The sequence below is a fragment of the Bufo gargarizans genome, chromosome 2 (genome assembly GCF_014858855.1).
Source record: "Bufo gargarizans isolate SCDJY-AF-19 chromosome 2, ASM1485885v1, whole genome shotgun sequence".
NCBI classification, from domain to species: Eukaryota; Metazoa; Chordata; class Amphibia; order Anura; family Bufonidae; genus Bufo; species Bufo gargarizans.
In genome coordinates, this window is record NC_058081.1 from 87,713,001 (window position 1) to 87,729,183 (window position 16,183).

At 45.7% G+C, this 16,183-nt stretch overlaps 1 protein-coding gene across 3 annotated transcripts in view; it reads right to left on the reverse strand.

Annotated features, from left to right (window-relative positions):
- Positions 1 to 16,183, reverse strand: part of SLC23A2 (solute carrier family 23 member 2) — a 119,500-nt gene that overhangs the window by 84,344 nt on the left and 18,973 nt on the right. The window contains exon 1 of one of the 3 annotated variants that reach the window (XM_044279265.1): positions 10,632 to 10,683. The exons of the other annotated variants lie outside the window; for them this stretch is intronic. The gene's annotated coding sequence lies outside the window, so the exon portion shown is untranslated. Of the gene's footprint in view, positions 1 to 10,631; positions 10,684 to 16,183 lie in introns of those variants that run through there. 3 annotated transcript variants of the gene reach the window in all.

Consider the following 16,183-nt stretch of genomic DNA (forward strand, 5'->3'; position numbering starts at 1 on the left):
TTATGTGTGTTCCTCCCCCATCCCTCCGTTATTTCCTCTTCCCTAGAGGAGGCCTTACCCTAGGTTGCTCTGTGGTAATCCACAGCTCTTGGTTTGATCTGTTTATACTGTTGGTGTATACGGCGGCATGGCCTATGCTGCGGAATGTGGATAACACCTGTAGGTGTTTTGGCGTTACACCTGGGTTACTGCTGATATGTACGGTTATGGTGTATTGTGCATTATTGTGTGGCAGTGGCTGCGCCCACTGATGTATTGTCATAACGCACCTTTTCATCTGACTACTGTGATGGTGTCTATGTCCGAATACTTCTTTGTTTTATTGATAAAATAAAAAACTATTGAAACTAAGGGTAAAGGGAAGTCAGGACGCTGGAGTTACCCCAAAGGGGGCAGGGGTAGGAATAACCCCTCCTCCTCCCAGAGTAAACCCTCGGATAAACAATGACGTCAGAGTGGGGGGGAGATTGAAGAATTTTCTGACTCCTTGGGAGTCCATTACCCCGAACCCTTGGGTCCGGGACATCATAAGATCCGGGTACCGGATCGAACTCTCTTCATCTCCCCCAAACCGCTTCATTGTTACCAACCCACATTCCCCCAAAGTACGCGGAAAGATTCTGGAAGGAATTCAAAGCCTTCTGGCAACGGACGTAATAGTACAAGTCCCGCCAACACAGCAAAAACAAGGTTTCTATTCAAACCTGTTTTTGGTAGAGAAAAAAGAAGGCTCTTTCCGTACAATCATAAATCTGAAAGCCCTGAACAAATTTGTCATCTATCGAAAGTTCTGGATGGAATCCCTGAAATCCCTGATTCCGTTGATAAAGAGGAATGCCCTGATGTGCTCAGTAGACCTTCAGGACGCATACTATCACGTCCCAATTCATCCAGAGTCACAAAGGTTCTTGAGGTTCGCCATCCAGGACCACAAGAGGGTAACCCGTCACTACCAGTTTACGGCCCTTCCCTTTGGGATATCATCTGCACCCAGAGTGTTTACAAAGCTGGTAGTCGAGATGATGGCCTTCTTGAGACACAAAGGACTGGTGATCATACCGTACCTGGACGATTTCCTCCTAATTGGCAATTCAGAGAAAGAACTCAGAACAGACCTACAAACCTTTCTGTCTCTCGTTCAGGATCTGGGTTGGTTGGTGAACTTGAAGAAATCAAACCTGGTGCCCTCCAGCACTATCCAGTTCCTGGGTGTTATCCTGGATTCCCGAACACAACATACCTTCCTTCCGCCAGACAAGGTCAGAAACCTTCAATTAAAGGTCCGACGATTCCAGCACAGGAGGTCCTGTCCTATAAGAGAAGCTATGAGCCTCCTAGGTCTTCTCTCGTCCTGCATCACGTCCGTCCCATGGAGCCAGTCCCACTTCAGATCCCTCCAGTCGTGGATCCTCAGAGCTTGGAACAGACAGCAGGCCTCCTTGGATCAGAAGGTCCTGATCCCTCTGGCAGTAAAAACCTCCCTAGATTGGTGGAAAAACACAAGCAATCTGTCCTTGGGGGTCGTTTGGGAGAAAATCCCCTACATTCAGGTGCTTACAGACGCAAGCGAGAAAGGATGGGGAGCGAAAGTGGGAGACCGTTGGTGTCAAGGTTCCTGGACCCCAACTATCCGCTCTCAGTCCTCCAATTTCAGGGAACTAGAAGCAGTCTGGAAAGCCCTGAAAACCGCAGAGATACTTCTGAGGGGTCAACACGTAAAGATTCTTTCAGACAACACGACGACGGTGGCGTACCTATCTCACCAGGGAGGCACGAGATCGGAGAAACTGATGTCTATCACAAAGAAGATTTTCAACTGGGCAGAATCCCACGTGAATTCCATCTCCGCAATCCACTTAAAAGGGATACTGAACGTGGAAGCGGACTATCTCAGTCGCCAGTCGATAGACCAGACAGAATGGTCCTTGAATCCAGAAGTGTTCCAGCTACTGGCAGAAAGATGGGGCACTCCACAGGTGGATCTGTTCGCATCCAAAAGAAACGTAAAGGTACCGACGTTCTGTTCGTTAAACCCACGGGACTATCCCTGGGCGTTGGATGCGCTCACAATTCGTTGGGACTGGGATCTCAGTTATGCGTTCCCACCATTGCCTCTACTTCCCAGGATAATCCAGAAACTCTACCTAGAAGATACGACACTAATCCTGATAGCTCCCTATTGGCCGAAGGAGCTGGTTCCCTGCTCTAAGGAATCTATCAGTAGAGGACCCATGGCCTCTTCCTGCCAGGAGGGACCTGCTTCACCAAGGCCCAATACTACACCCAAACCCAAGCTTCCTCAAGTTGTCAGCTTGGATCCTGAGGTCCAGAAGTTGAGGTCACAGGGGCTTTCGGACCAAGTGATAACTACCCTTAAAGCGAGTAGGAAGAAAGTTACCTTCTCAATTTATCTAAAAATTTGGAAGAGATTCTGTACATGGATGGGGAACCCGGCCCCAAACTTAGAGCCGCCCAATTTCTTGAAAATCTTGGACTTCCTCCAGCAGGGACTTGAACTAGGTCTCAGACCCTCTACCCTAAAGGTACAGGTCTCGGCACTAGCCTGCTTCTTTGATCGAGATATAGCCAGTCATCACTGGATCAGGAGATTCATGAAAGCTGCCTCCCGTCTACGCCCCTCTCTAAAATCTAGGATCCCCAGCTGGGACCTTAACGTGGTACTCACTGGCTTAACTCTCGCTCCATTTGAACCCCTATTTGATTGTTCCATCAAACATCTGTCGTTTAAAACTGCTTTCTTGGTGGCCATCACGTCCGCAAGAAGGATAGGCGAGATCCAAGCATTATCGATACAGGAACCCTATCTCCGTATCACCGATGATAGGATTATTCTTAAATTGGATCCGGGTTTCTTGCCTAAGGTAGTATCGGATTTCCACCGTAACCAGGAGATAGTCTTACCCTCCTTTTGCAATAATCCCTCTAACGATAGGGAATCTAACTTCCACTCTCTAGACGTAAGACGCTCTGTCTTACGGTATCTTGAAGTGTCAAAAGGTTTCCGTAGATCCAATAACCTGTTTGTCCTCTTCTCGGGGAAGAATAAGGGTCTAAAAGCCTCCAGATCCTCTCTAGCACGGTGGATAAAAGACTCCATTTCCATTTCTTACGAGTCCCAAGACCTGTCTTGCCCCTCAAATTTAAGAGCTCACTCTACCCGGGCCATGTCCTCCTCCCAGGCAGAACGGGCCGGAGCTTCCCTTGAAGACATTTGTAAAGCCGCTACGTGGTCTAACATCCACACCTTTACAAAACACTATAGGTTAGACCTATCTAGCTCAGACTTGTCTTTTGGACGGAAAGTCCTTCAGGCGGTCGTCCCCCCCTAAGCTATAATTTTTTATATCTCCTTGTAGCCGTCGTGGTGATGAAGTGGAAAGCCGGAATTAGACTTACCGGTAATTCAATTTCCACGAGATCACCACGACGGCACATATATTCCCTACCCTTCTTTTGCGTTACCTGGGAGGTTATGAAGGAATACCCTCTTGGTTTATTATGTTTTGTTCTCACCACTTTTTTCTGTCTCTGTAATTTTGGACACACTGGTGCTGGTGGTGGGAGGGGGGGATTTAAACCCTCTCTCTGTTCCTGCCCCTACAGAGGTCAGGGGTCAATCTCCTTGTAGCCGTCGTGGTGATCTCGTGGAAATTGAATTACCGGTAAGTCTAATTCCGGCTTTTTCAGCTGTTCAGGGTCAGTAAAACACGGATGCAACACAGACAGCAAAAAAGGGACACACGGACACAACATGGATCCTTCACGGATGCATCGCTGACCACCTGCTCATGGATTTGGACACGGACATGTGAATAAGGCTTAAGGCCAGCGACTGGACTGCTGGAGCACCACCGGGGATGGGAGCGGGTATCTGCAGATCGCTGATGACTTTACAATAACTCTCTTTAATGGAACTTCAAAAGTGGTGTAAATCCGCCTCAGCAGCCACACGGTTTCCTAGCAGGGCTCGCTGGGACTTGTTGTTCCTGGATGGCCAGAGAGCTACCACTGAGTTAAACAGCCAAATCTGATCAGAGAGGTGGGGGGCGCAGACGCCTAGTGAGAGAATGTCTGAAGCTAGACTGATCCACAGATTAACACCAAGATCCCATTAAGCTTCTTGAGGAGACTTACGTCTTGTGTGTGAAGGGGCACGGAGGCGGCCCCCTCCATCCCTGCTCCTGGAGGTGGCAATATCCTGTCTTTTGTGGAATTGTACAGAAGACATATGGTGACTCATCAGCAGGATGAATCAGTGACTTAAAAAGGGCCATTTCCTATATCCCAAGTTAACCCCCTCATGACCACCATTCAGTGCAGTATCTACTAAGGTGAAGCCATATTAACAGAGGAGATAGGCAGTAACAGGGGCTAGAAGCAGTATCAAACGTCTGCCCTGAAGATCAGTCAGCGACAGCCGTCCAAAGTGTGGATCACTACTGCTGACAGGTCTTCCACAACGGATACACAAGGTTGGCAGTGCCAGAGCCAAGAAAAAAAAAAAAAAAAAGTCACGATTGCTGCAGTCCATGGGATTGTCAGTGAACATAAAAATAAAAAAAAGTGGCAAGTTGAAGAATTTGGACCCATGGCTGCCACCTATAGGGGCGTGATCTCTTACAATTGAAGATCATGTCCAGTCCATTGGATATTATCATACGCAGGTCTGTAACATCCCGGCCTCACTGTGTCAGACTAAACATTTCCCTGCCAGGGGAAGCCGGAGCAGGCACCGCACACATGGCGAGGCGTGAAATGTCACCGCCTGTCACATATGCTGATATATAAATATATCGGGCGCAGATACAGCCGGCTGCTCAGTTCTGTAGAAAACGTACAATATCCGAATCCAGCGGGACGTGTGATCTAAATACCCTGGAAGGGAGAGGGGGACGGAAAGCTCTCCTTCTGGGGTACAGCAGCCTGTATTCTGCCAACCCACTACTGCGGATGACTCCAGGTACAGAAGCCAGATATTGTATTAAATAGGAAGTTGATTACTAAGTAACTGACTGGCATTGGTAATGTTGCAGCAAGACAGAACGCGGCACAATGTGCACAATGTCAGAAGGCTGCATCAGGGATGGACTAACGGCCAAACACTACAAGGCGGCTGTGGCACTATTTACGGGCAGTGCCAACCTATTTGCTTAGAAGCACCACTTCTGGGCCAGTGGTTCACACAGCTCAAGAACCACGTGGGGTGAGGCGGTGGCACCCACCACTCCCCCCAGTACAATCTTCTGACATTTTAGGCTTCGTACACACAACTATTTTTCATCCGTGAGTATTTTTTGCTGACAGCAATCATTTCTATGGGGTCACGCACATCTGTATTTTTTGCGGATCTATGTGGTCGTTCCGCAAATTACAGGACATGCCCTATTCTTGTCCGTATTGTGGATGAGGATATTCCTTTCTATTAACGAATGAACGTGGAAGGTGTCCATATTCTGCGGATCCGTCTTCTATACACTGAAATACGGATACGGTCATGTGCACAAAGCTTTAGCTGGACGTGCACAGTAAGGGCTTATTCACACAACCGTAAATTTGTGTCCGCATCCGTTCTGCAATTTTGAAGATCGGATGCAGACCCATTCATTACAATAGGGGCTCAAAAGATGCGGATAGCACACCGTGTGCTGTCCGCATCCGTACTTCTGTTTCGTGATCCCGCAATTGTGGACAAGAATAGGCATTTCTACACAGGAGAAAGACGATCCCATCAGCAAAATGCGGAACGCACACGGCCGGTATCCAATTTGTGGACCAGAAAAACAAATACGGTAGTCTGAATGAGCCCTAACTTAAAGGGAACCTGTCACCAGTTTTATGGTGTCCTAACTAAGGGCAACATAAATAAGTGACTGATCCTCTTAGCAAAATGCTGGGTCACTTTCTTTAATTGACCCAGTCAATCTGCCAACATCTTGTAATGAAAAGCTTCAGCTGATAATGATGATTCATGAATATTCATGAGCTCCTGACTCTCCCCGCCCACCTGCTGCTGAATGACAGTTTTTTCCATATGAATCAGCAGCAGGTGGGCAGGGGAGTGGCTATAGCTCTGAATTAAATATACGCTGGACTCACTGACATCATGCTGGACTCGAATCAGCTCATTAGCATGCGGCACCTTTGTGTGTATATTATGAGGTAACCATCTGTCACACCAGTAAGTGAATACATCTAAGGTACTTTTTAGTAGTTAATGATTGTATATAATATTAGTTAGATTATAATCAAATATCCACATGACAGGTTCCCTTTAAAGGGGTTTTCCAACAATTAACATGCATGACAGGCGACCACCGCTCCATTCACTTGGATGAGACCAGAGACCGCAGAGCACTGCGGAAGTAAATGAAGCGGGGGGGGGGGGGGGGGAGGAGAAGGGGTCACACATGCGCGCCACAGCACCATTCACACAGGGGACTCTGAGATCCCCATATTCATGACCCATGGGGGTCCCAGTGGTTAGACCCCCAGCGATCATACCTTTATGTCCTATCGTATGGGACTTCTATTATTTCAACTGAAGGAAAAACTTTGCATGTTGGAATTCCTTGAAGTTCTTCCTCATATAGAATAGATGTTGTAAGACTGTACCTGCAACTTTTACGTAACCCACATACAACTTTTTATCGCCATGTTGCTTACTGAAAGTGAAGTTCCAGTTAGGCTACTTTCACACTCGCGTTTTGGTTTCTGTTTGCGTTTCGTTCAGGGCTCCCACAAGCGGTCCAAAACAGATCAGTTTTGCCCTAATGCGCATGCGCAGGCTCCCTCGTCAAAGCCGGTGCCAGGAGTCGGCACGGGCGCAGACTACAGTGTCCACTGCGCCTGCGCAGGATTACAGCTCTGAGAAGAACTGACGTCAGGGATAGTGCAGTGAATAAATTAAGTGGTAGGCGGTGCGGGGCTGGGCAGATCAATGGGCGCGGCTGGACTCCAACATATTGTGGGACAACCCCGTGGGCTCCTGACAGAGGTGATTTACATATCAATAAGATCGCTTTTTATAATAATCTAACACACACAGAGCAGTAACAGTGGGATCACACTGCATGGAGACTATCTGACTAATGGGCACATATAAATATCGCTATACCGTTAATCCTGGTGACAGAATCCCTTTAAGACATTTAGAAAATAGTTGTGAAGGTGATCGTACTATTTTAGGATTCGCTCCCTTTACAGCGAGGAGTAAAAGTCAGACGTGAATGAATCAAGCTCTGCAACACACGGGACTATGTTAAGGACGATCGCCTCTGGGGTCAGGAATACAGTAATAAGCCGTTCGCGGTGAATGGAAGGTGTAAAGAAGGAGCCAGTCTGTCAGCAGTATGCCATTCATTTACCAGAGCATCGCTCCTTTTAAGCGTTGCCAGGAGACGAGGATAAGAAACAGGAAGTGTCCGGAGACTTTAGAAGAGGCTGTACACATGGTGTGGGCGTGCAAGCGTACATCACAGTCATCAGAGAGAGGGGATAGATAGAAGGCCAGAATTTTCTCAGAAATCGATTGCTGCAATACGATTTGCAACATCTCTTGTGGTTCAAAAGTTGTCAACACAGAAAGTTCCAAACTTCAAAGTTCTGTGTTCAGCACCAGAGACAACACACTGAACATGGCAAATAGCCGTGCATCACAGGGAACATTCCCGGCTGTTGTTGCCACTTTCTGCATCAATCATTTTTAAACCACGAGATACTGCAAATCTGCTTGTGACAATCGATTTCTGAGAAAATTCTGGTCTTCTTTGATATGCTACATGACCCCCTTCCCATTGGAAAAATCTGCCCTTGATCCAATATGGCGGCTGGCTTTCAAGATGGTGGCCATGTTCCGGACAGAGTCTAAAAGAGATATATATATATATATATATATATATATATATATATATATATATATATATATATATATATATATATATATATATACACACACACATACATACACACACACACACACCCCTATTTTTTTTTATATATAATTATTAATATTATTATTATAGCTAGCCCCATTAACCAATACATTTGGCAAAACACTGCAGGTACGTGTAAGAAGACTTCCCCAGGCTTATTTCGCGCTCCTTTAAGTAAGAAAGGTGACATGTATATAAGAAAAAACTAGATATGAAGATAAAGGACTGGCAAACTGGCCAACATATGTCAAGGAATGGCACGGCACATGCATACAGTGGATACATCACCGACTGCCCCCGCACAGAACATACTGGGAGACATTTATCAATAATGGCCCAATTTACACCAAAACAGATACTAACATTACAAATCAAAAGTGGCGAGTTGTTTCACCTCATATCAGAAGGCGCACACCACTTTTAAAATGTATCTTTTTTTATTTTATTTTTTTATAAACTTGTTTATTCGCCTACTTCTCTCGATTTGCGACATTTTAATGCCAATAGCACTAAAATGATTATTGTTTACTGGAATGAGTCATTTAAGCCGCCCCCTGTCGGACCGCACTAGCTATTTCTAACGCATATTTTGGCGACAAGTACACATCTTTCTGCCATAAATGCAACTTTTTACACAAAACGCCACCACGTAAGCTGGCTTAATTGTCCGCAACAATTTAAGCCAATTCTGCCCATAAGAGGATGATAAATGAGGCGTAATGAGCGCCAATTTGATATTTATAACTCATTTCTGGCATGATGCATTCTTCATGGTGAACAATCTGGAGAAAGCAATTGATATATTCGGCGCAAATCGAAACACCATTCTTTTAGGTGCATTTTATGGCATCATTCTGGTGCAAAATGTTTAGTAAATGTCCCCCATTGTCTTCTGCTGGCCCCCCTTTAGGGCAGCCTACTGAGCTTCAAAAGGGAAAGTCACCGAAAAGGTTTTCGGACAGATTTTCTGATTGCAGATTGATTTATTCTACTTACTGAACATGATTACGGGGGCGGCCATCTTGCCTGAGCTGATCTTAACAGTATTTAAAGCCATGTTTTACAGCAGCCCCATGGGCCTCAAACACAACAGACTAGAGGGGACTCATTGGGGGTCATTTATTGAGCCTTTTTAGTTTCTTTTACCCTGGCTCATATATAGTAGTCCGTGCGCCTGCTGAAAAATCTACACCAGCCCCTGGCTGGCATTGTTTTTAGGCAACTTTTACACCTTTTTTTCTGGCGTAAAATTAGCAAATTTGCCAGGTCTTCCTATGTGTCGAGCATGGCGTAAAAAAAACATCTGTGCAAAAAATATTGTTGTATGGGCATTTAAAAAGTCTCAAAATGGGGGTGGTGTGACCATTTTACACCAAAAAGAGGCTTAAAACCGTTTAGTGAATGACCCCCATGGCAGAGCTTTCTCGGCATGCTCTGTGACCTGTGCAGAGGTCAGGAGGGAGCAGACAAGCTGCGATATCACCTAATAAGCATCGAAGAGAACTCAATAAATAGAAGTGCATGAGAAGAGCGAAGAGACCTAAAGTGCCACGAAATGAAGATAACGTGAGATCAATGCTAACGTGGAAAAAGAAAAAACGATGACCTCAAATAAAAATCTATAGCACAAGAGCAAAATAAAAAACTATATAGGCAGAATAAGCCACAGCATAATATTCAAAAGACCAGAAACACTATCAGCATATGTAACGCCTCCCAATGAGAGAGCCGTCTGCATCGGGGTTATGGTCCGAACACTTGCACCGCTCCTACAATAACGGTTTTGGAGCGTTGTTTTCTTCCACACATTGTGCGGGTCCCCGGTTATTCCTCTTGGAAACATAAGAATAAACTGACAACAAGGTGTGCTCCTAGCACTGCAAGCAGCGATTGGGCAGTGCTCGTGGGTGAGGACTTGCCCCTATGACCAGGTAAAGGGTAACAGCTGGATGACATTTTATTTCTAAATTTCCAGGAAGAATAGCAGAGGAACGGCACAACATAGATCAGTATATAGGGTCGGCCACTAGATATTACTAGAGGCACATGTGCTGGGAAGAATACGTAGCTGGTAATCTCTTATGTAAATCACATATCTATCTATCTCATATCTAGCTATCTATCTATCTCTTATGTAAATCACATATCTATCATATCTCTCTCTCCGATCTATCACCTATGTATCTATCTCTCTCACATATCTACCAATGATCCATCTATATCTATCCACCCTGGAGCCATGAGATTGCCTCCGTTGTTACTACTGATCCTACAGAAGAAGACAGCAGTGTGTAGTGACACAGCAGGCGGTATATTAAGTCAGTCATGGGGCAGGGAAGCGTGAGAATGGTGCCCTGTAGAAGCCTCAGCCGGTGTTGTGTAACATACACATTGTGGAACATACATTATATATATATATATATATATATATATTTATTTATTTATATTACACACTGTGCATACATCACACACATACACAGAGTGAGGTAAAAGCTGTAGGGAGGCACAGGCCCTATGATATTTTACCTCATCACTGGTGCCCAGACATACTGCTGCCCACACCAGGTGCCAGTCACATACACTACACAGCACTAAAATGAAGCTGGGGGAGAAAAGAAGAAGGCATTCGGAGGCCAGAGTGATGGGCTAGAAGGGCACAGTGAAGCATGGGGGTCTCACCTTGAAGGCAGGGCACTGCTTGGGAGGCACGTGTGTCTCCGGTGAGGATCGCTCCTTGTCTGTGTCATTATACAATAGCACATGCCGGAAGAGAGACTGCAGCCTTGCATAACGAGCCGGACAGTCCTGGGCCGCTAACGTCACTGCAGTCTCAACTGTCTCAAACATGCCACCTTGTGGTCAAAAAGGGAACAGCAGAGTCAAGCACTGCACATAATCTTTTTCCCGTTTCAATTCTGCCCTTTTCTCAAGATCTCAGTTTACTGTCAGTGAATGGGAAAATTCTTGTTTGCACACAGAAGATGAAACCCTGTAGATACCTAAAACTATTCGCAGCAAAAAAAAATAAAAAAAATAATAATAGGGCAGCAATATAAATCTCTCAACCGCCATCATTTTTGCTGCCATGTACCAGTGGTGGTTATATATATCAGCCTTGTAGAGAACTGTATATCCCTCTCACAGGGTTCCTTTAAAGGGGTATTCCGGGTGCAAGACATAGGATAGGAGATAACTATTGGATCAGGGCCCCACTATCATGAGAACAGGGACCCGGACCCAGTGACCCGCGGGGTCCCCCAAAATTAATGGAGCAGCAGATTGGGAAAGTACACCGTCACTCCAGTCACCTCTATGGGACTGCCAGATATAGCCAACCGTGTGAACATGCCCTTAAACTGAAATGCTGCAACTCGTCAGCGTTTACGCCAAGTGTGGATGAACCTTTATTGTCCGACTGGTGGAGATCAGACCGAATCCTCCTTCTCCTATCACAATTTTGTGAACTGGGGTGCTCATTTCCCTGATCCCAATACAGTATACGGTATGTATATAAGGTTTAGGTCCCACTACTTCGGGCTCATGCACACGACCGCGTGCTGGCCGGGCCTGTGCTGCGGAACGCAAGTTACGGTCCACAATGCATGGGCACCAACCGTAGGGCAGCCGCATGCGGCACGCAGGCCCTTTCACTTGAATGAGGACGGCGATCCGCACCGCAAATAAGTAGTGCACGCAAATTGCGGGCCGCAATGCACGAACACCAACCGTGGGGCAGCCGCAGTGGATCGCGGAGCCATTCACTTTAATTGGTCCGCGATCGCCCGTTCCGCAAAAAGATAGAACATGTCCTATCTTTTTGCGGAATGGAAGTATGGGACGGAACCCCACGGAAGCACTCCGTAGTGCTTCTGTAGGGTTCCATTCTGTGCTTCTGTCCCGCATCTCAGGACCCATTGAAGTGAATGGGTCCACATCCGTGATGCGGAATGCCCACGGAACGGCGCCCGTGTATTGCAGATCGGCAAATGGGGCAACGGGCAGCACGCGTTAGTGTGCAGGAGGCCTAATAGTCATAGACAACAGCGGTAATACACTTCAAGGAGTCCGAAAAGTTCCTAAAAACAGATGACCCGGCCTGTATCGCCTGCAATGTATTTATCTTGGGCACTATGGCTACGAGGAGGTCAGTGGTCAGACTTATGTCGGGTCCTATTTAAAGCTATTTTCCAGTTTTTTACATTTTTTTCTCCAAAAACTAGGAATAGCCTATAATATACTGAATTAGACCTCTTGCACACAAAAGTATTTTCATTCCGTTTCTGTTGTTTTTTTTCAGACCGTATATGGAACCATTAATTTCAAGGATAGGACTGTTCTATTAGGGGCCAGCTGTTCCTTCCGCAAAATACGGAATGCACGTCATCTGCATTTTTTGCAGATCCGTTTTTTGCGGCCTGCAAAATACATGCGGTCGTGTGCAAGAGGACCAGTACTCACCTTGCGGATCGGCTGCCGCCACTTTATTCACATTTCAGCGGCTGAGTGTTGTCAGGAAACACATTACGTAGAAGGCATCATGACAAAGACACTGGGTGTGCCCATTAAAATACCAATATACAATGATTCATGACATGCCCTGCAGCCATTTTTTTGTGACCGTGCAGAAGAATGACGTTCACAAGTTGCAAGCAGTAAATGGCGATCGTGACTAAATCCTACTGTAACATGCTGCAAAGTCTTATGTCCGCAATTCCACAGTGGAAATCAGCAGCATATACGCGATGGGTGGACAGACCCTCAGGAAATGACATGGATTAGGGATTAAGTCATGGGCAGACCAGTGGAAACCTACACCGGAAACCAGAGGGTCAGCCTCAGATTTCTGCCTCAGTTTCCACGGCAGATATTTGCTGTCTGAACATACCTATAGAAATGTCCCTGTCATCCTGATCTTCCTAGTGCATGACCAGATGGCTAGGGCAATACTGCAGCTAGAGAGCTAGCGGGGGACATAACCTAAATCTTGCAGAATTATGGTGACTTATATGACAGTAAGGGCTCATGCACACAAACTTATTTTTTTTCTGTATCCGTTCCGTTCTTTTTGCAGACCGTATGTGGAAGGATTCATTTCAATGGGTCCGCAAAAAAAAAACGGAAGTTACTCCGTATGCATTTCGTTACTGTATTTCCATATGTCCGTTCCGCAAAAAAATAGAACATGTCCTATTATTGTCTGCATTACGGAGAAGGATAGTACTGTTCTATTAGGGGGTGTATTTTTTGCGGACCTTTTTTTGCACACTGCAAAATACATACGGTTGTGTGCATGAGCCCTAAGAGTCTAAAGAAAGTGGAGTGACAACCCCAGCGGTTACTGTGATGGCTGCCATTAGTGGTTGTCAACCAGCAATTATCACCTGTGTGGGAGACAGAGATAACTTCTGTCGGGCAGAACAGAGGAAGAGGGAAACGCAATTTATATTTCCAGACTTAGTTTCGCATGCACACGACCGTATGTATTTTATACAGATGACGTCTGTGTGCATTCCATATTTTGTGGAACGGAACAGCTAGCCCCTAATAAAACAGTCCTATCCTTGTCCGTAATGCGGACAATAATAGGACATGTTTTATTTTTTTGCGGAACGGAAATACGGACATACGGAAACAAAATGCACACAGAGTAACTTCAGTTTTTTTTGCAGACCCATTAAAATGAATGGTTCCATATATGGTCCGCAAAAAAAAAAAAAGAAAAAAATGAAAAGGTAAGGGCTCTTTCACACCTGCGTTACAGTCTTCCGGCATAGAGTTCCGTCGTCGGGGCTCTATGCCGGAAGAATACTGATCAGGATTATCCTAATGCATTCTGAATGGACAGTCCGTCCTTCAGGATGCCTCAGGATGTCTTCCGTTCCGGAACGGAACGTTTTTTGGCCGCAGCAAATAGCGCAGCATGCTGCGCTTTTTGCTCCGGCCAAAAATCCGGAACACTTGCCGCAAGGCCGGATCCGGAATGAATGCCCATTGAAAGGCATTGATCCGGATCCGGCCTTAAGCTAAAGCTAAACGTCGTTTCGGTGCATTGCCGGATGCGACGTTTAGCTTTTTCTCAATGGTTACCATGGCTGCCGGGACGCTAAAGTCCTGGCAGCCATGGTAAAGTGCAGTGGGGAGCGGGGAGCAGCATACTTACCATCCGTGCGGCTCCCGGGGCGCTCCAGAATGACGTCAGGGCGCCCCAGGAGCATGGATGACGTGATCGCATGGATCACATGATCCATGCGCATGGGGCGCTCTGACGTCACTCTGGAGCGCCCCGGGAGCCGCGCGGACTGTAAGTATGCTGCTCCCCCGCTCCCCACTACTACTATGGCAACCAGGACTTTAATAGCGTCCTGGGTGCCATAGTAACACTGAAAGCATTTTGAAGACGGATCCGTCTTCAAATGCTTTCAGTACACTTGCGTTTTTCCAGATCCGGCGTGTAATTCCGGCAAGTGGAGTACACACCGGATCCGGACAACGCAAGTGTGAAAGAGGCCTAAGGGACACGGAAAGAAAATACGTTCGTGTGCATGAGGCCTTATGGAGGATTTTTCTTGAATCCAGCGCCTTCTTCGGAAGTCTTTCTCAAAACTGGTGTAACGTAGAATCGGCTTAGGTGCACATAGCAACCAATCAGATTCCTCCTTTCATCTTTAACAGCTCCTTTGGAAAAGGCCGAATGCACACGGCCGTGTTCCGCGGCCGAGAGCGGTCCGTGGTAACACGGCCTGGCATCCTGTTGAGAGCAGGTGCGCACGACGTCATTTGTTGCTATGACGCCGTGCGCTTCATGCCGCCGCTGGACTACAGTAATACAATAGTGTATTACTGTAGTCCAGCGGCGGCATGAAGCGAGCGGAGTCATAGCAACAAATGATGCCGTGCGCAACAGGATGCCAGGCCGTGTTCGGCCAAATGCATATATATATTTTTTTTTATTAAGAGTCCAATAATAATTTTCCATACAGATTCATATCCAAATCATTATTACTTTTATTCCTTTTTAACCCAACCCCTTAATACCCTCCCACTGCGATGCGTCTCTCTAAAAAAGGGGAAGCCAAGGCAAAAAAATCATTTACATTTCCAATCACCTCGTATCCTGATCCATTTTTCCTCTATACTTCTTTGTTTATAAAGAACATTTTTGTATCTTTTAATCTTGTTAACCAAGTTAAGCCATATGATCACATTTGGAATATCCCGTGAAAACCAGACCCGTGTAATCAAGAGTCTTGCCAAAAACATGACTTTTATCAAAATAATCTTCTTATCTTTATGACAGTTTACCTTGGAAATATCGCCCAGTATTCATCATCCCACCATGAAAGGAATCACTACTTTCAGTTTTTGGGTAATAAAGTCATCAATCGCAGCCCAATATTCTTTTAGTTCGGTACAAAGCCAGAACATGTGCATAAAGCCAGCTCCTGGCGCGTCACACCGCGGGCAATTAGATGCATTAGGCCACACTGGCGTAACGTAAACTATGTAAAATATTAAATTGAACTAAAAGGTGATTAAAGTTGTGGGACACTAGTCCTAAATTGGACAATATGTTCTGCCAATCCTCTACTTGTAGAGTTGAACATTAAGCTCCCCGAGCCCTTTGTCCAGGAGAGCAGATGTTATTGAATAGCGCTTTAACTAATAATTTATAAAGTTGAGCAATCTTAACCTTGTGCCCTACATTCCCCATTAGTTGATTTAAAGGTGCAGAAGTGTCTACATCTTAGGGCTCATGCACAAAACCGTATGTATTTTACTGCCCGCAAAAAAAAAAAAAAAAAAAAAAAAAAAAAAATGGATCCGCAAAAAATACGGATGACATCCATCTGCATTCCGTAATTTTGCAGAACGGAACAGCTGGCCCTTCATAGAACAGTCCTATCCTTGTCTGTTCTATTTTTTTTGCGGGAAGGAAATACGGAAACAGAATGCACACAGAGTAACTTCCGTTTTTTTTTGCGGAACCATTGAAGTGAATGGTTCCGCATACGGTCTGCAAAAAAAAAAAAAAAAAAAACACACTGAACGGACGCGGAAAGAAAATGTGTGCATGAGCTCTTATAAAGACTTTTCTTTAAAGGGAACCTGTCACCCAAAAATCGCCTATTAAGCTGTTTACAGTACCTTATAGTGCTGTATAGTCGTTTCCTGATGCACTTTTTGTTAGTTTTGCAGCATGTATGCTCAGTCAGAAATCGATGTTATATTCA